Source organism: Geotrypetes seraphini, chromosome 3 (genome assembly GCF_902459505.1).
Source record: "Geotrypetes seraphini chromosome 3, aGeoSer1.1, whole genome shotgun sequence".
Taxonomy (NCBI): domain Eukaryota; kingdom Metazoa; phylum Chordata; class Amphibia; order Gymnophiona; family Dermophiidae; genus Geotrypetes; species Geotrypetes seraphini.
Genome location: NC_047086.1, coordinates 144873342 through 144897311, shown reverse-complemented (window position 1 = coordinate 144897311; position 23970 = coordinate 144873342). Strand labels below are relative to the sequence as shown.

The 23970-nt window shown below is 45.1% G+C and overlaps 1 protein-coding gene across 1 annotated transcript in view; it reads left to right on the top strand.

Annotated features, from left to right (window-relative positions):
* RNF217 (ring finger protein 217) overlaps window positions 1-23970 on the top strand; it is a 266249-nt gene that overhangs the window by 173005 nt on the left and 69274 nt on the right. The gene's annotated exons all lie outside the window — the stretch shown is intronic.

Genomic DNA, 23970 nt, shown 5'->3' with positions numbered 1-23970 from the left:
AATCTATGATGTTTTGCAGAATGCATGTCTGAAACCATTTTTTTCCCAGTATAAACCATTGCAATCTCTTTCAGAAAACACTTCTAGATGAGTAAAATAAAAAGGTAAGTGAAATTGATGTTTTCACTGTGGTACGAAATTATTTTGTCTGGTTCAGGGAGGGGCATCATGGCTGATATGTGTTCTGGAGGCCAGAATGCAAATTCATGTCACCCTGTGATATTGTGAGTAGAATGCCTTTCCCCTTTCTCAGCAAATGATGTGAGAACAACTGGTAGACATAAATTTGGAGTCCTTTTACTAAGGTGCATTAGGCACTAATGCCTATTGGCATACTGCAGAACTTGCTCAGGCATCCTGTGGTAAGTGCCAAATGTGGGTGGGCTAATCTCGCTCCAAAACATTTTATGGATGGGGAGGGGTGTGTCTGGGGAAGAGGGTGTTCCTGCTCTAATCAGTGCAGCTACATTGCAGTGTGCTAACTGGACTAGCATGGGGATAGCATATGATCTCTTACCACCCACGAATTGAGTAGCAGTAAGTACACATGAGAATTTTTTTAAATGACTTCTTGCTAATAGCAACGTTAGTGCATGACCATGAATGCAAAAAATATAGAAAAAGTAAACAGCAAGAGAAGACGACCCACAGTAAATGAAAAAGCAAACAAAACTATGGAGAAGATGTTCTCGATGAAGGCATTTATTCAGTCAGTTATAAAGTTGCAGTGAAATTCCACATATGTATAAAATGGGACCCAACACGCCTTCCTCAGGGGTCCTGAGATGTGTTTTAAAATCAGAGATGACAAATGTGGATAATTAGAGATCTACAAAAGACCTTGAGCGAGGCAGCGGGTCGTGTGACTCTCCCCTTGCCCCCTAATGAGAGAGTCGCATGACCCGCTGCCCCGCTCACAGTCTTTTGTAGATCTCTAATTATCCACATTTGTCATCTCTGATGCCAAAGCACATCTCAGGACCCCTGAGGAAGCTGGATCCTAAATGAGTAGTTCAGACAATATGTGGCCAGGTGTTCAGATGAGATGGAGGAGGAGGGTAGCAGATGGATTTGGGATGTCCTTCCTGACAAGCCATGTTGAAGACAGTGGATAGTTCACTCTTTAATAACAGAGTAAAGGAGAAAACAAGGTATCAAATAAGGCATATAAGCAAGATGAGGAAAAATATTTGGAAAGGTTTTTATGAGCATGAATGCTCACAACGTAGGTACCAGTCATAAAGATTAAACTTTGCAAGTTTTAATGACTCTCATGAGAGTCTTGGAGAGGGTGAGAGCCAGAAGGCCTTAAGCATGCGCAGATGCTCAAGGCCCTGCAGCAGCCCAGCAGAGAACCAGCGGAAGGCACTTTCAGCACCGGCGCATGGGTAAGCACAGGGCCAGTCAGTGGGGGGAGGAAGCGATCTCGGTCGCGAAGGGAGGGAGCAGCGCTGGTGGCCTCGGGGGGAGCAGCAAAGCCGGTTACCGGGATAAGGTGTCAAAGTGGAGGACAGCAGTGGGAGGAGACAGAAGAAGGGATATGAGTCGGGTGTCGGCTCGGGTTGGGGATCGGAGAGATGTACCTATTAAGTCAGTGAAACGAATCATCCGAGTTGCCATTATGGCATATGGGGAACTGTGCTTTGATATACGAGCACTTTGGATTACGAGCATGCTTCTGGAACAAATTATGCTTGCAAACCAAGGTACCACTATATTTTACCCCACAGGATGGACAAAACTAGACATTTACATAGAAATTTTCAGACATAGGGTAAAATCACAACTTTCCAGCAAACAAAAGAAATTCTGCATTTATGGAGTTGGCTCCTGAGGTTGGGATTTAGCTCCTGTATATTCCTTTTGATCTCTGAGGAGCTAGAGGTGATTAGTAGAGTGCCTCAGGGATTGATCCTGATCCCTGACAGCGGCTCTACTCTATAACTTTGGCCGTCTTTTGGGAGTTAGAAGGGAAATTTTTCATTTTGCAGATTTCACAAAGATCTGAAACAAAAAGGATACATCCGAGGGAAGAAACAAAAAGTGATTTAAAAAAATTGGAGGAATACTTGGCTGTGAGCTTCGGTGCAAAAACCAAAAATCAGGCAAGGTCATACTTTGGTTGGGGCTGCAGAAATTTCACTATATGTGAAAATGAGAAAAGATTGATGTGCAGTAATCAGAGGAGAGACTTTCAGATTATAGTGCCTGATCATTTCAAAGTAGCAAAAGAGTGTGATAAATTGGTGACTAGAGCCAGAGGGATGAAGGCTGCTTGGAGAGGCATACCAAAAAGAAAAAAGAGGGCACAGTGCCCCCATAGAGGTGGGTGAGGTATCTTTTAGAATACTGTGTTCAGTTCTGAAGGACGTATCTCAAAAAGGATGAAGAAAGGGCTAGAAGTAGTCAGATGAAAGGCAATCAAACTGGTGCAGGGTCTACACCAAAAGGCAAGAGATAACACAACATAGGAATAGCCTAACTGGGTTAGACCAGTGGTCCATCTAGATCAGTATCCATCTTCACGGTGGCCAATTCAGGTCATAAGTACTTGGCAAAACCCCACACAGTAACGACATTCCATGCTACCCATCCAGAGCATGCAGTAGCTTCCTCCATGTCTGGCTCAATAGCAGACTATGTACTTTTCCTCCAGGAACTTGTCCAAATCTTTTTTAAAGCCAACTAGGTTAACTGCTGCTACCACATCCTCTAGCAATGTGTTCCAGAGTTTTAACTATTCTCTGAGTGGAAAAAAGTATTTCCCTGTAACTTCACTGAGTGTCCCCTGGTCTTTGTAGTTTTTGACGAGTAAAATATCAATCTACGTGCACCCATTCTACACCACTCGGGTTTTTGTCGTTTTCAATCATATCTCCCCTCAGCTGTCTCTTTTCCAAATTGAAGAGCCCTAACCTCTTTAGTCTTTCCTCAAATGAGAGCAGTTCCATCGCGAAGGGGAGAAGAGAGAATGTGAGGTGGGATTTTGCATATGGGAGAAGATATTGGGGGCAGACAGAATTTAAGGGTCTTGTTGGGAAGGGAGTTATTTGGCAACATCAGCTACTCCATAAATCCAGGGCCATGGACAGCTCTCCGTTTCTGGAGAGGCCCAGGAGTGACTTGCCTTCTCTGTTTGCAGCGCGTCATGAGGCAACCTATCGGGGTGTGTTTTATTTCTTGGCTCCATATTTATGGAACAAACTTCTGTAGTTTTTACAAGGAGAGGAATCTTTTGTTAACTTAAGTCAATGCAGAATATTCACTCACCTTTTTCGATTGGTCTATTTGTCTTGATAGGATGGATTTCAGATGTTGTCCTAGAAGCCCTCTACAGAATGTTTCTCTCTTCCATTTTAAAGTGGATGATGTTCCTTGCTGTCACAAATTGTAATTCTTTTTCTGAATTGTTTTTTCCCGAGTTCTACACCACAATCTGTATGACAGTAATCAGTGGTTTATCAGGAATAAATAACCTAACCTAACTTAACTGCAGTTGGAGTGTGCTATGGAACTGGGGAGGCTGGAGCATGAGGAGAGAATTTCAAGCCTTGTGTTACTGTGCAAAACTATTACAAATAAATGATGCAGAATTTTTAAATAGTGTATGCAGACTTTTCAAAATATGAAGAATTCCTCCATGAGTAATCAAGAGTTAGAGTTACTATATTTGTGAAGTCAAAAAAGAGTACACATGATTGCCCCCACTCACCCTGGCTCCAGCCCCACCCTACCTTCCAATCCCTACCCCACCCCCTTCCCATCCTCTCTATCCTTTAATTGTTTCTCTCCCCCTCCAATTCCCTCCCCCATGGGTGCTTCTCTCTCTCTCTCTCCCCCCTCAACTCCTTCCCACAGGTGCTTATAGTGTGTGTTGGCAGGGTGGGAATGTTGGGGGAACTACCCTCTCTGCTCACTTTTACAGAATCCTTGCGTAGGGGTGGGGGATCATGGGGGACATTTGAACCCCCCTGCTAAACTACTGAAATTGGGAGAGAAGGGGGGCATCTGGACTTGGGGTGATGTTTAGTCTCGTATATTTAGCCACGGCTGAGTGTCCTAAATTCCGGGGGATTAGGCATTCAGTCACGTCTGAAAATTAGGCTGGCTGTTCTTTGTCATTACTGGTATTGCTATATGTAGATTGAAAGCTAAGAGGAAGTATGTAACATCTTGCCGCAACACTGCCTTTTCCCACCCCACTTGTGTTTTTCTAACTGATAAGCTTCTGGCCAGAGAAAGCTCAAGCTTGTCAACTATGAGCAAAAATTGGCAGGGAGGAGAGACTGTGTAATGAATCAGAAAAACTCCTAGGCTGCAAATTCAGGAATTCTTACTGATCGATATTCAAAGCGATTTAAGGGGTTAGGCAAGGCTTCCGGCCAGTTACTCATTTATACGGGGCTATCCGTGGATATTAAGCCATACTTAACCGGTTAGCGCTGAATATCAGCACGGACTGCTATTTTGGGGGCAGTCCGGAGATGGATTCAACACTTAGGTGCTTAAATGCTGAATATCAGCACTTATGTTAAACGGCCAAATCAGACCGCATAAATCACAGTCCTATCTTTATGCGGTGATGCTTAGGCGGTTAAGTGCTAAATATTGCACTTACCTGCATAAGACAAAGCTGGCTGCATAAACCTGAATATTTAATACCAGTGCCCAGATGTGGCCCTGCATTGAATATCAGGTCATAAAGCCAGTGATGGCTAAAAAAAAAGTTCACTGTCACCAGCTGAATACACCATAATACATACCGGTAACTTCCATATATCCCTAAGCATATAATGGAAGTGACAGGTATACATATCTGCTCCATGCATATTCATTAGGGCTAGCCTGAAAACCCGATTGGCCTGATGGTCCTCCAGGACAGGGTTGGGAACCACTGCTTTAGTGAATCGGTCACTCGGCAAGACTTGGCCACGGATCACCTACGGATCGGATCGGAAAGGTGTGTTTAGGGCAGTGGTCTCAAACTCGCAGCCTGGGGGCCACATGCGGCCCGCCAGGTAGTAGTTTGAGGCCCTCGGTACGTTTATCATAATCACAAAAGTAAAATAAAAGTTTCTTGATCATATGTCTCTTTAGCTATAAATGACAATATTATTATTAAGACTTAGCCAAAAAGAAAGATTTATAAACTATAAAGAGTTTTACCTCAAATTGTCATTACTTTAATAAGACATTAACTATTTTTTCTGAGGCCCTACAAATCCAAAATGTGGCCCTGCAAAGGGTTTGAGTTTGAGACCATTGGTTTAGGGAATCTAGCCCTAAGTGACTTGCCCAGAATCACAAGGAGCAGTGTGTGGGTTTGAACCTACAATCTCAGGGTGCTGAAGCTGTAGCTTTAACCACTGCATCACTTTTATTTTATTTATGTAAATTTATAGCCCACATTAGCCCACAATTCTAAGTGGGGTACAAATTAATACATGCGCAATAAAACAGTGCATAGACTAGACATACAATAAAATCATCCTGGAGGACAAAGGGATTGAGAGGTACAGATAGGAGTAGAGGTAGGTTATAGATAGGTTATAGGGATAGGATTAGAGGTAAGTTATAAAATTAGTCAAGGACCACTGTTCAAGCAAGTAGGCCTGATGGGCCGCCGCGGGAGTGGACCACTGGGCAAGATAGACCTCTGGTCTGCCTCAGCGGAGGCAACTTCTTATGTTCTTAAAAATCACATACTGCTTTAAAAGACTAAGGGATCATTTTATGAAGGCGCGTTAGGGCCTTAACACGCAGAATAGCATGTACGCTATCCACTACCATTTCCTCTTGAGCAGGCGGTAGTTTTTCAGCTAGTGCGCTATAGCGCGCTAATCCGGTGCGTGCGCTAAAAATGCTAGCACACCTTCGTAAAAGGAGCCCTAAAACTTAAATAAGTCATGCAATCATTAATAACAAGCAACAATGCAATAAAGGGACTATAACAATTTACCTAAATCTTAGGTGCAATAAACTTGAGTAAACATTTATATTTTTAATTGCTTGAGAAAATACAACAGACTTACAGAAGCACGCAACTCCAAAGGTAGTTCATTCCACCTCCATCACCCCTTCAGTCTGAAACATTGACTCTATAAATAAACAATCTAGCTCAGTGGTTCCCAACCCTGTCCTGGAAGACCCCCAGGCCAGCAGCCTGTAGATACAAGGAAAAAACACAATTTGAAGTGTCTATATACAAATGCTAGAAGCCTAAAAAATAAAATAGGAGAGTTAGAATATATAGCACTAAATGATGAGGCAGATATAATAGGCATCTCAGAGACCTGGTGGAAGGAGGACAATCAATGGGACACTATATTACCTGGGTACAAATTATATCGCAAGGATAAAGTAGATCAAATTGGAATGGGGGGGGTTGCGCTCTATGTTAAAGAGGGAATTGAATCAAAAAAAATTAACATTCTGCATGGCATAGATAGCAGTGTGGAATCCATAGAGATAGAAATTCCATGTGTGAAGGGAAGGAATATAAAGGTAGGGTTATATAACTGTCTCCCAGGACAAAATGAGCAGACAGGAAGAAATGTTTTCAGAAATTAAGAAAGCTGGAGAACTGGGCAAAAGTATAATCATGGGTGATTTCAATTACTATATAATTCAATAGAGCATAATACAATTATCAAAGAAAAAGCAAAACTTATGCTTGACACAGTAATGATCACTCCATTGACCACTATGTAGTACAATATAGGTTGAGAGAGAAACGCAGTATTTTGCACTAAGCTAAACACAGCATATCAATAAGTGGAGAAAAAAAGCCTCAGTTAATGCTTCATGGGCTCAAAAAAACTCCACAACAGTGTTTACTGAAGTTCTATCACAATGTCCATATAGTGTTTCATTCACAGGATCAGTCAGCATCAAAATCAAAAATCAAACGCTACAGTGTACTAACACCAAGCACTGTTGAAACTAAGCAGGAATATCTTATCTGTATTTTCATTCAGGCACAACGCTGCTGCTTGTTTCTTCCACACACCAATACCCCAACATTGACTGGTTAAATGTTATATCGGAGAGTGCTAGGGAGGTAAAATTCCTAGAAGTCATAAATGACTGCTTCTTGGAGCAATTGGTCCGTGAACCGACAAGAGGGGCAGTTATTTTAGATTTGGTCCTTAATGGCATGCAAGGCATAGTACAGGAGTTAACTGTGTTGGGTCCGCTGGGAAACGGTGATCATAACGTGATCAAATTTGAGCTGATACCGGGATTGACATCGCAAAAGAAATCTACTGTAGAGGCATTTAATGTTTGAAAGGGCGACTATGATAAAATGAGGAAAATGGTTAAAAGGAAGCTAAAAGTATCAGTTGTAAAGGTTAGGACTGTAACCAGACGTGGATGTTATTTAAAAATACCATCATGGAAGCCCAGACCAGATATATTCCACTAATCAGCAAAGTTGGAAAGAAGAGGAAATGAAAGCCGGCATGGTCAAAAGGTGAAGTGAAAGAGGCTATTAGAGCTAAAAAAAAAAAAAAAAAAAAAAAAAATCCTTTAAAGAATGGAAAAAGAATCCGAATGAAGAAAATAAGAAGAGACATAAACACTGGCAAGTTAGATGCAAAGCATTGGTAAAGACAGCTAAGAAAGATTATGAAAAGAAACTTGTGAAAAAGGCAAAAACTCATAACAATTTTTTTAGGTACATCAGAAGCAGAAAACCTGTGAGGGAATCCATGGGACCATTGGATGATCAAGGAGCAAAAAGGGTGCTCAGGGAGGATAAGGCCATAGCGGAGAGACTGAATGAATTCTTTGTATCTACCTGAACTGGAAATGGTTTTCAAGGGTGATGATGTGGAGGAACTGAAAGAAATCTTGGTAAATCTGGAAGATGTACTAAGCCAAATCGACAAGTTAAAAAGTGATATGATACTGTTTTATTTGGCACATCAATGAGGGCAAAGAGTCAAATATCCTCAAAAAATAATATGCTTTTGTTAATTATGACTGGAGTCGCCATTCAACAAATTACTTTTAATTGGAAAAATTGGAGTAGATTAAACTTTAATTTCTGGTGGAATTCTTTATGCCATATATATAAGATGGAAAGAATACTAGCCATACAGAAAGGACATTTTAATAAATTCAAAGATGTTTGGGGACCATTAACAGATTATTGTAATGAGTAAATAACACATTTCCCTTATTTAAATAATTGGAACTGAGTGGGTGAGGGGTTTCTGATCTTGCATTATTTGCTTGGATTAGTAGAAAAGAATATATTATATGATATACATGAGTACATTTGATATGGTAAGAAAGGGAGGGGGGATAAATTTCATTAATTTAAGATGATTGTAATAGAAATTCAAGTAAAGTTTGTAAGTTTAAATGTTGTCTCTGATTATACTTGGTGTAAGTTGTTAAAATTAATAAAGAATTTGGAAAAAAAAGAAAAAAAAAAAAAAAAAAAGGTGATAAATCACCTGGACCAGATGGTATACATCCCAGGGTACTAAAATAACTCAAACATGAAATTGTTGACCTACTATTAGTGATCTGTAACCTGTCGCTAAAATCATCTGTAGTACCTGAAGACTGGAGGGTAGACAATGTTAAACCGATTTTTAAAAAGTGGTCCAGGGCAGATCCAGGGACTTCAGTGCCAGGCAAAATGATGGGAACAATTATTTAAAAAAAATAAAATTGTGGAACACTTAGACAAACATGATTTAGTGAGACAGAGTCAGCATGGGTTTAGCTGAAGGAGATCTTTTTGCTTGATTTCTTTGAAGGTGTGAATAAACATGTGGATAAAGGTGAGATGTAGTGTATCTAGATTTTTAGAAAGCTTTTGATAAAGTTCCTCATGAGAGGCTTCTGAGAAAATTAAAGAGTCATGGGGTAGGTGGCAAAGTTCAGTTGTGGATTAGGAATTGGTTATTGGATAGAAAATAGAGGGTAGGGTTAAATGGTCATTTTTCTCAATGGAGGAGAGTAAACAGTGGAATGCTGCAGGGGTCTGAACTGGGACCCGTGCTATTTAACTTATTTATAAAAGATCTGGAAATTGAAACGACAAGTGAGGTGATTAAATTTGCAGATGACACTAAACTGTTCAAAGTTGTTAAAACACCTGTGTATTGTGAAAATTTGCCTGCAGACCTTAGGAAATTGGAAAACTGGACATCCAAGTGGCAGATGAAATTTAATGTGGACAGATGCAAAGTGCTGCACATTGGGAAGAATAACCTGAATCACAATTACTGGATGCTAGGGTCTACCTTGCAGGTTAGCGTCCAAGAAAAGGATCTGGGTGTCATCATTGACAATACGATGAAACCTTCCACCCACTAAGCAGCGGCGGCCATAAAAGCAAACAGGATGCTAGGAATTATTAAAAAAGGGATGGTTAGCAAGATGATCAAGATGATAAAGGGGATGGAACTCCTCTCATATGAGGAAAGACTAAAATGGTTAGGGCTCTTCAGCTTGGAAAAGAGTTGGCTGAGGGGAGATGTGATTGTAGTCTACAAAATCCTGAGTGGAATAGGCAAGTGGATCGATTTTTCACTCCGTCAAAAATTACAAGGACTAGGGGACACTTGATGAAGTTACAGGGAAATACTTTTAAAACCAATAGAAGGAAATATTTTTTCACTCAGAGAACGCATTGCCAGAGGTTGTGGTAAGAGCGGAAAGCATAGATGGTTTAAGAAAGGTTTGGGCAATTTCCTGGAGGAAAAGTCCATAGTCTGTTATTGAGAAAGACTTGGGGGAAGCCGCTGCTTGCCCTGGATCGATAGCAAGGAATGTTGCTACTCCTTGAGTTTTGGGGACCTGGATTGGCGGGTTAAAACCACAGGCTTGTGACAATAAAGCTTTTTTTAAAAAAGAACTAACTTGCTTTCCTACATCCTTCCTCATGATGTGTTCTGTTCTGTTAAAACCAAGGGCTCGTGAGTAAGATGGCTGCATACAAGAGCAGGGCAGCAGAGAACATGAGCGACTGGTCCCCAGCAGTCGCATCTCTGTTGATCAGCCAGCCCAGTCGGTGTTCCTGATTTTGGTTAGTGAATCGCTGCCTTCCTACTTTGCATGCTGTTTCCCCTCATTTGCATACGTGGATCGGATCAGAGGTTCATCGGCCACAAGGTTAGTGAATTCGGCCAGGGGAAAATCGGGTCAGTACATGATCGCAAACATGATCGTTGAGCTTAGTGAATTGGGCCCTTATACTGCTGTGAGTAGGAAGGATCAATATGCCTAATCTACAGTAAGGACTGCACCTTCTCCCAGCCTAGTAAATCTTCACCAGCAACAATCAGTCCGGAAGGTAAACTGTCTGTTATCAGATTGCTGATAGCAATGGGCTATAAAGCACTGTTGGAAAACAAGCAGATGTCATAAAACACTCACCTCGGAAAAGCCACAGCCAATTGGATGTTGATGTTTAAAAACAAGTTATCACATGTATAGAATAAAACTTCTTGTGTTTAATGTTTTGAGAGTGCAAGGTGCAAGATAGCAGAAAATATTTTATAGTCTAACAACTCTGTGCATAGCAAAAATGCAAATACCATCTCCTCTTCCCTTCTTTATCAGTGCTAATAAAACCCTTATTTTATGGGCAACTATAATGTGAGATAGAGACCTCACATTTAGATTATTCTTACTTGACACCCTGTCAGTGGAAGTGAGAGCATAAGTTATACATACCGCATGCCTATTTTAGACAACAGATGGCTAGCTAAACGTATTCAGAATACTATTAAGAAAACTTAGGGCTCCTTTTACTAAGGTGCGCTAGCGTTTTTAGCGCACGCACGAAATTACCGCACGTTACACCACGCGGTACGCTTCTAGAATAATGCCAGCTCAATGCTGGCGTTAAGGTCTAGCGTGCGCGCTATTACATGCGTTAAGGCCCTAACGCACCTTAGTAAAAGGAGCCCTTAGGAAACTGCATGCTACTTTATTGTATATTAAGCTACTGAAAAATTGAAAGTAGGAAAGAATCTCTGGAACTTCAAATACATTTTTTCATCAAGAAAACCTTTTTACTAATGCATAAGTTACATTGCATTCATAAATACTTTGATGCTGACCGATGTATACTATTGGCACCGGATCTTTTTTATTTTATTTTATTTTTATTGAAGGTTCAGTTTTCCATGATCCTAAAATCATTCAATTTGCACAGAAACAAAAATACACAATCTTATACACACAAAATACACAATCTTATACAATTAGAAATTAAATACGAAAAATATTCCTCCTTTGCTCTGTTATTTCAGTCCACTATTCATGGGGGAGAAAGTCAAAGAAACAGTCGGATTCCATTCTAATTACTACATTATTAAAGTAAACCAATGAGTGTCTGAGTCAAACCTAATTTACTACCTATGAGCGTACTTCTTGTTCCTAAACTGGGATGCTAGCAGTAATCACTGTCTTACCTGAAATAAATCTAGATAACTGAGAGGATTCATAAAAGGTATTTCTAACTCCTTTGTAATTAACAAGACATTTGCAAGGAAATCTGAGTACAAAAGTAGCACCCAGCTGAATAACCTGGGGCCGTAAAATTAGACATTGCTTCCTCTTCTTTTGGGTTATTCTAGCTACATCAGCATACATTCTTATCTTTTGATGGCACCGGATCTTTTGTTGTCTCAGGTGGATTGTTGTAATCTAATTTATGTAAATTTCCCCAAAAATTTGCTAAGAAAGTTGCAAGCTATTAAAAAAAAATACTGTTTGGTTCATTTTGTTTCTTTGACTGAAACTGCTAAAATTACTATCAACAATTGCAGTGGCTTCCAATGGAAGGGAGAATTACATTTACATTTCTTTGTGTTTTCCATAAAGGGGTACTTTTACGAAGGTGCGTTAGGGCCTTAACGTGCGGAATAGCGCGCGCTAAAATGCCACGCGCGCTAGCCGCTACCGCCTCCTTTTTTGAGCTAATCCGGTGCGTGCGCTAAAACACTTAGCGCCCCTTCGTAAAAGGAGCCCAAAGTTTTGGGGCCTTTTTTTACTAGGCAGCGCTAAATAGTGTTATCCCAGGACAAGCAGGCATGATATTCTCACATGTGGGTGACGTCATCTACGGAGCCCCGGCGCGGACAGCTTTTCAAGCAAACTTGATTGAAGTTTCAAGTTTGCACACTGCACCACGCATGTGCATGCCTTCTCGCCCACTAGAGGGCGCATCCCACCTCATGGTCCTCAGTTCAAATTTTTCCGCGGAGCAAGAAAGCCCTGTGGATCTGAGCTCCAGTGTTTTTGCCTTCTAGCTGCCGCGTTTAGTTTGTTTTTCCCTTCGAATTATTCGCGGTGCTGTTTTTCCTTTCGTTTCTTTTCAAAAAAAAAAAAAAAAAGTCTTTCGTTTTTCGTCGGGCTCCGGGGGCTCCCGGAAGCCGTGGCCGCGAGACGTCGGTACGCTCCCGGCCTTCTTCTTTTTCTTCGTGGATGTCCCGTCCTGTTACGGGATTCAAAAAGTGCAACCGGTGTGAGAGGTTGCTTTCCATCACTGACCCTCACCGGTGGTGCATTGTCTGTCTTGGGCCCGAACATCCGACAGACTCGTGTGATCGCTGTGCTACCTTCCAAAACAGGGCCCTCCGTCGCCGTAAGGCAAGAATGGCCGAATTGTTCGCCGTCGACGCGCCGCCTAAGGCCTCGACGTCGGCCTCGGCTTCGGCCCCGGCCTTGACCTCGGCCTCGGCGTCCTCGGGGGCCTCGGCCTCGCCTCGGCCCTCTTCCTCGAAGGCGTCGTCAGTGAAGCAAGCTTCGGGTAAGTCCTCTGTTCCATCCCCTTCAGCAAAGAAGCCATCCTCGAGTCAGGCCAAGGCGGGTGGGTCGACCCCGGCCCCGCATCGGACCTCGACTCCGCACACCCCGAGGGAATACTCGAGACCGAGGTCGCCCTCCAGGGAGTGTGCCCCGGACTCGGAACTCCCCACCTTCGTGGGGATTCCGGCCTTCCAGGATCTCCTCCGAGCCCTGATCTCATCGGAGCTGTCGGGAGCCCTGGAAGTGTTGCAGCGTGCTGCGGTTCCGGCGGCCTCGACCTCGGCCTGGGCGCCTTCGGTCTCGGAGGCCCCGGCCTCGGCTCCCTCGGGAGCCCCGGCCTCGGCGACCTCGGTCTCGGGTACTGTGGCCCCGTTCACCTCGGTCTCGGCCCCGCCCCGGACCTCGACCTCGGGGGAACCCCCTGAGCGGAGTGTAAGGCCCAAAGAAAAGTTGCGCAGAGTGCGCCGTCTTTCCTCCTCTTCCTCCGGGTCTTCCAGACACGCCTCGCCCTCGACGCGACCTCGGACGGGGCGTCGATCGAGGAAGTCTAAGCGGCCCCGAGGCTCGCCTCGGCGCGACCGTTCCTCATCGTTCGGGGGCGAGGCGCTGCAGGTGTCGGAGTTGCGCCTCGACAACCCGAGGCTCCTCCGCTCACCCCATGGGAAGTCTTCCCGGGCCGCCTCGCCGAGGAAACGGGAGAGTGTCCCACGAACCCCGGGGTCCTCACCCAAGGGTTCTGCGAGGAGGATAACTTCCCCTTTCCCCTCGAGGGCCCTCGAGAGGGGATCCTGGGATTCGGGATCGGTTAGGGATCCTCATTATTCCCATGAGGCCTCCCCCCTCTCCTCGGTGGGGCGGTCGAGAACCCCCTCTCCCCAGGCTAGGCCGTCCTCATTTTCATCCTTCGTTCAGGACATGGCCCAAGCCCTGGGGATTGACCTGATGGTAGGCTCTCGGTATTCCAAAGAATTTTTGGAGGAACAGGACCTCCCCACTCTTCCTAGGGAGGTGCCTAGACTCCCTCTCAACAGTGTCCTTCTGCAAACCTGGCTGCAGAACTTGTCAAACCCTCTTACAGTCACGTCTGTGCCTTCAAAAATGGAATCGAAGTATAGGACGATTCCCCCTAAAGGGTTCGATAAGGCGCAACTCTCACACCAGTCTCTTCTGGTGGAGTCTGCTCTTAAAAAATCACAGCCCTCACGGGTTTCTGCGGCGGTCCCACCAGGCAGGGAGGGGCGGACCCTGGACAAGTTTGGCCGTCGCCTCTATTCAAATTCCCTGATGGCCACCAGGGTTCTAAATTACGCCTTCACCTTTTCCTCCTATTTGCGTGGTATGGTGAAGGACCTCCCTCAATATCGAAACTCGTTACCGGACTCCCAAAGAGCAGGATTCGATAAGTTTATGTCCAACCTGTCTCAATTGCGGTTGTACCTATTCCATGCAGTGTACGACGCCTTTGAGCTGGTTTCGAGGGTGTCGGCCCTCGCGGTGGCCATGCGCCGCTTGGCCTGGCTTCGCACCCTCGACATGGACCCAAACCTGCAGGAACGCCTGGCAGACTTGCCTTGTGTGGGGTCCGAGTTATTCGACGAGTCATTGGATGCGGCGACCAAGCGCTTGTCGGAACAGGAGCGCTCTCTAGCATCCCTGGTCCGCCCCAAACCTAGGCCCCCGCCGCAGAAACCCGTTCGGCCTCCGCCGCGCCGATACCCTCAGAAGTCGACCCCGGCTTTCTCGAGACCGCCTCCGAGACGTCCGTCTCAACGAGGCAGAGGGGGACAAACCCAAGCCCCGGCGCAGGGCCCTTCTAAGCCAGCGCCTTCCTTTTGACGGGCTGAGCGGACGGGGCGGGTTCCCCTCCGCACTTTCACAGGAACCCCTTCCTATCGGGGGCCGTCTTCGGTCCTTCCGGGAGGCATGGACCGGGATTACCTCAGACGCTTGGGTGCTCCGGATCGTCTCCGAGGGCTACTCGCTCAACTTTGTGTCCTCGCCGCCGGACAGTCCCCCAAGTTTAGTCCCCTGCAACCGTTCGCAACTACCGACCCTTATAACCGAAGCCAAAGCCCTCTTGAAGCTTCGGGCGGTCGAGCCGGTCCCCAAGGACCAGTGGGGTACGGGGTTTTACTCCCGCTACTTTTTGGTCCCAAAAAAGACCGGGGACCTGCGCCCCATACTGGACCTCAGGAAGCTCAACAAATTCCTGGCCCGGGAGAAGTTTCGAATGCTATCTCTCCCGGTTCTGTATCCCCTCTTGGAGGAAGGGGACTGGATGTGCTCCCTCGACCTGAAGGAAGCATACACCCATGTTCCGGTGCACCCCGCCTGTCGAAGATTCTTACGATTCCAGGTGGGGGACCTCCACCTCCAGTACAGGGTACTGCCCTTCGGCCTGGCCGCGTCCCCACGAGTATTCACGAAGTGCATGGTGGTGGTTGCAGCAGCCCTCAGGTCACGTGGACTCCACGTGTTCCCTTACCTGGACGATTGGCTCATCAAAGCCCCGACCAGGGAGGGGGTTATCTCAGCGACCCGATAGTCTATTGCCTTCCTGCAAACTCTCGGGTTCGAGATAAACTTTCCAAAGTCTCAGTTGAGGCCGTCGCAGTCTCTTCAATTCATAGGTGCGGTGCTGGACACGGTGCGCCTACGCTCCTACCTGCCGACCCAGCGGTTGGAAGCCTTGGTACGGATGAGCCACCAGGTCTCTCAACTGTCGAGGGTGTCGGCCAAGCGCATGATGATGCTGCTGGGCCATATGGCCTCGACGGTACATGTCACGCCGTTTGCGAGGCTACATCTGAGGATCCCTCAGTGGACCCTCGCGTCCCAGTGGCGTCAGGAGTGCGACCCGGTGTCTCGCCTCATTTCGGTGACTCCGCCCTTGCGGAAATCGCTGCGTTGGTGGACAGACTCTTCAAATCTGTCCATGGGGCTATTGTTCCGCACTCCGCCTTTTCGCAAGGTCCTGACCACGGACTCCTCGGAGTACGCGTGGGGAGCCCACCTCGACGGTCTTCGCACGCAGGGCCTGTGGTCGGCAGAAGACCGTCAGTGTCATATCAACGTGCTAGAGCTGCGGGCCATCTTCCTAGCACTTCGAGCCTTCGTTCACATATTGCAGGACCAGGTGGTCCTCGTCCGCACGGACAATCAGGTGGCAATGTATTATGTGAACAAGCAGGGGGGAACGGGGTCATGGCCCCTCTGCTCCGAAGCTCTACGCCTCTGGGAGTGGACGGCCTCCCGGAACATCTTCCTCCGGGCGGTCTACATCCAAGGAGAACGGAATTGCCTGGCGGACAAACTCAGTCGACTTCTGCAACCGCACGAGTGGACTCTACACTCAGCAGTTCTACGCGAGGTTTTCGCTCGCTGGGGAACGCCACAGGTGGATCTGTTTGCCTCTCCGGAGACTCACAAACTACCACTATATTGTTCTCGGATGTACTCGCAGGACCGTCTGGAAGCGGATGCCTTCCTACTCGACTGGGAAGGGAGGTTCCTGTATGCATTCCCTCCGTTCCCTCTGATCATGCGAACGTTGGTACACCTAAAATCGTCCACGGCCACGATGATTCTCATAGCACCTCGGTGGCCGCGTCAGCACTGGTTCTCCCTGCTGCTCCAGCTCAGTGCCAGGGAGCCTCTTCCCCTGCCTGTCTCTCCTTCTCTGCTGTCTCAGAGTCAAGGATCCATGTTACATCCCAATCTGCAGTCATTGCACCTGACAGCCTGGTTTCTTGTTCCCTGACTCCTCCGGACCTGTCTCAATCGGTGAAAGAGGTGTTGGAAGCCTCCCGCAAGATCTCGACGAGGCTTTGCTATGCGCAGAAATGGACCAGGTTTTCCACCTGGTGTTCGTCTTTTCACCTGGATCCGGTATCAGTTCCGGTATCCTCGGTTTTAGAATATTTATTTCATTTGTCGCGCTCCGGCTTGAAAACCACTTCGGTGCGGGTTCATCTCAGTGCGATTTCTGCTTTCCACCAACCTCTGGAGGGACGCCCCCTGTCACTCCACCCCTTGGTGACACGCTTCATGAAAGGGTTACTCAGGGTTTGCCCCCCTCTTAAGCCTCCGTCTGTCGTGTGGAACCTGAATGTAGTTCTGGCTCAACTGATGAAACCCCCTTTTGAGCCACTCAACAAGTCCCTCTTGAAATTTCTGACTTGGAAGGCGGTGTTTCTGATTGCCCTCACCTCCGCCAGGCGGATTGGGGAGTTGCAAGCCTTGGTTGCGGACCCTCCTTTCACTGTCTTTCATCACGACAAGGTGGTTCTCCGCACCCATCCTAAGTTTTTACCTAAAGTTGTTTCTGACTTCCACCTCAATCAGTCCATTGTCCTTCCGGTGTTCTTCCCGAAGCCCCACTCCCATCCTGGCGAGACGGCGCTTCATACGCTTGACTGTAAGAGGGCGTTGGCATATTATCTGCAACGCACCAGGTCTCATCGGAAGGTTCCTCAATTGTTTTTGTCCTTCGATCCCAATCGATTAGGGCACCCAGTTTCCAAGCGCACTCTGTCTAACTGGTTGGCCGCTTGCATTTCCTTTTGCTACGCTCAGGCTGGCCTTCCTCCCCCGGGTCGAGTCACGGGGCACAAGGTCCGAGCAATGGCAGCTTCGATAGCCTTTCTCCGATCCACTCCGATGGAGGAAATATGTAAGGCTGCCACTTGGTCTTCGGTTCATACATTCACCTCCCATTACTGTCTGGACACTCTATCCAGGAGTGACGGCCGGTTTGGCCAGTCAGTATTGCAAAATCTGTTTTCCTAAATTGCCATCCTCCCACCTGCCCTGTTTTGGTTAGCTTGGAGGTCACCCACATGTGAGAATATCATGCCTGCTTGTCCTGGGATAAAGCACAGTTACTTACCGTAACAGGTGTTATCCAGGGACAGCAGGCATATATTCTCACAACCCGCCCGCCTCCCCGGGGATGGCTTCCTTGCTAGTTATGGAACTGAGGACCACGAGGTGGGATGCGCCCTCTAGTGGGCGAGAAGGCATGCACATGCGTGGTGCAGTGTGCAAACTTGAAACTTCAATCAAGTTTGCTTGAAAAGCTGTCCGCGCCGGGGCTCCGTAGATGACGTCACCCACATGTGAGAATATATGCCTGCTGTCCCTGGATAACACCTGTTACGGTAAGTAACTGTGCTGCCTGTGCTTTCCCCCAGGGCGAGTCTTACACACACACACGCTAAGGCCACTTTTAGTGCTACTGGGAAACGATTGATTTTTCTATTTCTACAAAAATGCCCTTATGCTAATTTTTCCATATGAACACGTACCAATATCTATGTTTTAGGCAGTAAGAGCTCACTCACTAATTAGTTAGCAAGCAGCAATATAGCTGTGCTGATGTGCGTAGAACATACCTACTCTCCACCTCCAGCAACATCCCTGAGTGTGCCCTGTGGGAGTATATTACCATCATAACACGTATGCACTTTTTTTCTTTGCTAATTATAATAGAGATTGTAGAAACTGTAACAGTTCTTTAGCCTTCAATCCAACACCTAAGGGGAAAAAATCTTTTAATTTTATTTCATTTTTGCTTCTCTAGCTGTTAAAATTTGGAAGGATATACCATTAGAATTACAACATATTTCTAATAATTAACTTCCCCCCCCCCCCCCTGTTTTACAAAACTGTGCTAGTGGCTGCCGCTGCAGTAACTACCCCGAAGCCCATAGGGATTTAAAGAGTTGCCATACTAGGACAAGTATCCTGTTTCCAACGGTGGCCAACCCAGGTTACAAGTACCTGGCAAGATCCCAAAAGAGCAAAATAGATCTGGGTGTCAATGTAGACAACAGGATGAAACCTTTTGCCCAATGTGCGGCAGCAGCGGCCAAGAAAGCAAACAAGATGCTAGGAATTATTAAAAAGGGATGGTTAGCAAGGGTAAGAATATTATAATGCCTCTGTATCACTCCATGGTGCGACTTCACCTGGAGTACTGCATTCACTTCTGGTCGCCTTATCTCAAGAAAGATATAGCATAACTAGAAAAGGTTCAAAGAAGAGCGACCAGGATGATAAAGGGGATGGAACTCCTCTCGTATGAGGAAAGACTAAAAGGGTTAGGGCTCTTCAGCTTGGAAAAGAGATGGCTGAGAGGAGATATGATTGAAATCTACAAGATCCTGAGTGGTGTAGAACGGGTACAAGTGGATCGATTTTTTTTTTTTTTTTTTACTCTTTCAAAAATTATAAAGACTAGGGAGCATTCAAAGTTAACGTGGAAACATCTTTAAAACCAATAGGAAGAAATATTTTTTTTACTCGGAGAATAGTTAAGCTCTGGCACACGTTGCCAGAGGTTGTGGTAGGAGCGGTTAATGTAGCTGGTTTTAAGAAAGATTTGGACAATTTCCGGGAGGAAATGTGCATACAGACTGAAGATATCTGTAAAAAGATAATGTTTCTTGCAATTTATAAGAAAATTTATACTTCAGAAGTACATACATCTCTTCAAAAGAGTGAGAATTATTTATCCCAATTACATTTCTCAAGACTAGGGGCATGGACTGCTAGACAGCTGGCAGGGAAACCGAGGTGAAGGAAGTTAGGAAAGCTATTGCAGCATTAAAGCCAGATAAGTCGCCAGGATTAGAGATAAGAACATAAGAATAGCCTTACTGGGTCAGACCAAAGGTCCATCAAGCCCAGTAGCCCGTTTTCACAGTGGCCAATCCAGGTCACTATTGCCTGGCCAAAACCCAAAGAGTAGCAACATTCCAAGCTGCCAATCCAGGGCAAGCAGTGGCTTCCCTCATGTCTTTCTCAATAACAGACTATGGACTTTTTCTCCAGGAAATTGTCTAAACCCTTCTTAAAACCAGCTACACTGTTACCACAACCTCTGGCAATGCGTTCCAGAGCTTAACTATTCTTTGAGTGAAAAAAAAAATTCCTTCTATTGGTTTTAAAAATATTTCCCTGTAACTTCATCAAGTGTCCCCCTAGTCTTTGTAATTTTTTGATGGAGTGAAAAATCGATCAACTTGAACTTATTCTACTCCATCCAGGATTTTGTAGACTTCAATCATAACTCCCTAACATTGCAAAGTGAGGACAAATGGCAGGTTGAATGCACTCTGACAGATTTGTATATGCTTCTTTTCTCTCTAGGATTATAAAATGCTCGTTTATACGCTTTCGAAATAATAAATGGTGGATATCCTCATTCTACAAATCTGTTGAATAACTCCTGCGATTGTACTTTATATTGTTGTAGAGTCCCATATCCTCTGATACTGCAGAAATTGTGCCTAAGGAATATTCACCTTCAATGGGTGAGGATGCATTCTCCGAAAAGATAGCAGAGAATTTCTCTATTTTGAGAATACAGTTGTAGTAAATCAATTTTCCTCTATCTCTAACATCCAAAAATGTGATCTTCCTCAAATAATATTGAACTTCTAACTGTATGTTAGGATGACAATTAATTAACCCCTCACTCTGATGAAGCATCTCCTCAGATCCCTTCCACAGACAGAAAAAATCATCTATGAAGTGAATCCAACAAAGCACACTTTGAAAAAAAACCAAACGGATGTGTATATCCACTTCTCAAAAGCAGCCATAAATAAATTTGCTATTGTTGGGGCAATGCTACTCCTGAGCGTTGCTGGTAAAACTGCTTGTCAGGGAAACACCCTACCTTATGTGGTTCATTTAGCATCATTTCTTTATTAAACTTGTATGTTATACTTTTGGCGAAGAGATTGGCCAGGAAATCTCTCAAAACATACCTCTTTGACAAATTCCTCTAACCCCCACCCTCCCTACCCAAAATAACACCCCACTTCATCTTCCTCCCTACCCTTCCCTTCCCTTCACCCCGGTTGGCACCCCCAAGCAACAGTGATTGGCTCACTTTGCATTTGTCACCGGTCTATACCATATAATTGTTAATTAATTCTCTACACCTGCATTGTATAAATCGCTCTGAACTGTTTCCAATATGCTGTAACTTCGCTGTAAATGTACAGTCTCTTACCCTGTAAACCGCTCTGAACTGTTTGTGGTATTGCGGTATACAAGAATAAAGTTATTATTATTATTATTATTATTATTAAACCCAGCTTATAGCCTCCCTTGAGCAAGAGGACCAGTCTGGATTTATTCTATGCTGCACAACATGTAATAATGTCAGACACACGAACTTTGTGGCGTGCAAAATCTCAAAATATATTCATGGCACTCTTAATCTTTGATGCTGAGAAAGCTTTCAGGAGGGCAGAGTGGGTATTTTTGCATCATGTACAGTGTTCCCCTGCGAATTCGCAGTTTGCGCATCTCGGACTCGCAAATTCGCGGTCTGCTCCGACCGCCTCTTCCTGTGGTAAAGTTGGGCTACACCAATCAGGAGCTGCTTGCGGAGCAGACCGCGAGTGATTTTCTTCAGCCGCCGGCGCTCCAGCTGCCCTCTCCTGCTTCCCCTACCTTTTGACAGGCAATAAACCGCATTCGTGGAACCCCTGCAAATTTCGGGGGAGTACTGTATTATATCACACACAGTTCGGACCCAATTTCTGTGTATAGATTTCAGCATTCTGCTCAAGTCCTGTAGCTAGAATGCAGGTGAAGGGTGGGGGGGGGGTACTTGTAACAATTTCAGCTGTTGCAAAGAACATGCCAGGCATGCTCACTGTCTCCACTTTTGTTTTCTTTGGTGGTCGAACCCTTAGCAGATTGGCACACATGGCTAGGCAGAATTTCAGTCTGATAAATGATCCTTTCTAAACTGCTATACCTGTTCCAAATGTTGCCCATAACAATTCACCCCTCCAAAAAAAAAACCCCCCAAAAACAAGACAACAACCCCGTTGTACTCGGTACAAAATAAAAATTTCTCCTTTTATCTGGCAGAAATGCTCTCCAAGAGTTTCCAAACAAGTCCTTAAATTTAAGTGTGTCCACAGTGGACTGGGGGTTCCAGATATTAGGACATATTATTGTGTGGCTCAGATGAAGGTGGTTCTGAGCTGGCATGAGCATAGGCCTAGAGCTTGAGGCCAGGGTCAGGATTGAACAAACTACTCTGGGAGTTAATTACTGGACAAATTTATTATAGAGACCGATAGGCTTCCCTCTAAGACTGTACCAGTCTTTTATTTATTTATTAATTTTCTATACCGCTCTCCTCAGGGAGCTCAGAACAGTTTACATGAATTTATTCAGGTACTCAAGCATTTTTCTCTGTCCTGGTGGGCTCACAATCTATCTAATGTACCTGGGGCAATGGAGGGATTAAGTGACTTGCCCAGAGTCACAAGGAGCAGCATGTATTTGAACCCACAACCTCAGGGTGCTGAGGCTGTAGCTTTGACCACTGCGCCACACCCTACTTGTTCCTGTTAAAGAGACACCTCTCACATACCAGATTAAAATCACTTCAAGTTCTGCTGGGGATTTACATTAATACTGGATTTAAGAGCCACTTACACATTTCCTGTTCTATGTTGAACAAAGCTAGGAGTCTTCTCCATTCTTGAACTTAATGGTAAGGGGGAGAGAGTGGCGCGGTGGTTAAAGCTATAGCCTCAGCACCCTGAGGTTGTGGGTTCAAACCCACACTGCTCCTTGTGACACCCAATCCCCCCACCAAGACAGACAGGGAAAAATGCGGCAGAGAGAAGGCCCCGGCGGGGAAGACCTGTTCAGAGCTGTTGCCGCTATTTTGGAGGCTTTGGAGAGGAGATATGTCATGCTCACAGTGGGAAGGTCGGTGGGGTTCCATTGCACAGAGGGATGGAAGGGATGGATAGAAAGACACTGCAGAGGGAAAGTCCATTCAGAGTGCTGCCGCTCTTTATGGAGGCCTCGGAGCTGCTGCACAAGGGGATGGGTGAGAGACGAGGAAAGATGCTGCACATGGGGAGGTGGGGGGAGAGAAAGGAAAGAGGAAGAATTGGGGTGGAAGAGAGAAAGGGAGAAGATGAGTGACAGATCGGGCAGCACTAGTGTCAGGGATGGAGTCAGGGAGTGTTGTGGTGGCTTCGGGGGTTGACCTTAACTAGGGCTTATTTTTGGGGTTGGGCTTATATAAGGACCATCTTTAAAAATCATGCTAGGGCTTATTTTGGGGTAGGTCTTATTTTTGGGGAAACACAGTATGTAGGATGGGATTTTATTACTGTTTTGTTGTGGTTTCTGTTATTGGCAAATTGTGTATGTGGATAAAATTTCTAATAAAAATAAAGTTAAAAAAAATACTCTTTTCAGACACATCAGAATATAGGGAAAATATTTTTTATATGTAAAATTTCATTCATATTCCAAGATATAAATTATGCAGATATATTCCATGATTGCTGCAGAATGAAAAATCTTTATACCAGAATGTCTGAATGCTTGTCACAGAATTTTATCTATGAGTAACAGGGGCCTTTTGATAGCAAACAAAATCACTTGTGCAGTAGACAGGAGTTACTGTATTTATGCTCAGACACACAATGTGATGACAGACATCGGATGGAAAACTCATCCAGTCTGCTCATATTTCCTAAGTGTTGTAGTACTGCATACCTTAAGGGATGTCAATCTGCAAGCCTGAAGGGCCACACATATAACTAATATGCATGAAATATATTAGTATACAGTGAAAGCAGTGCATGCAAGTATCTCCTGTTTTTCATTAGGGTTACTGATGAATAAATTACAATATACAAAACCAGCACAGGGAGCTAACTAACATCATTCGGAAACACTGGCACATTTTGTCCATGCATGAGGTTTTAAAAGAGGGTCCTTGTGTGGCTTTTTCTAGACCTAAAAACCTTGCCAATCATTTGACAACTGTGAAAATGGGTTACCCCACAGTAGAGAGCAGTGATAGAAGGAGTCATTACTCTTGCAACGAGTGTAGAGTATGTGCCACATCGTTAAATTGTGCCACGTTTGTTCATCCATGTAGAGATATGACCTATATGGCTCCACCGTTTGCAAGTCAGTGGGGGTCATATATGTTATCATCTGCCCTTGCCGCCTTCTAAATATGGGGTGTACTATATGACAGGTGAAAGTGAGGTTAACTGGAGCACAAAAGCAGAATTCAGCGGTCAGTGGTTGCAGCTCCTATTGTTTCCCACTGCATGAATAAAGCTCATACTTTTCAAGATCTTCAATGGCTAGTAATTGAACAAATTTCAGATACATTCATTG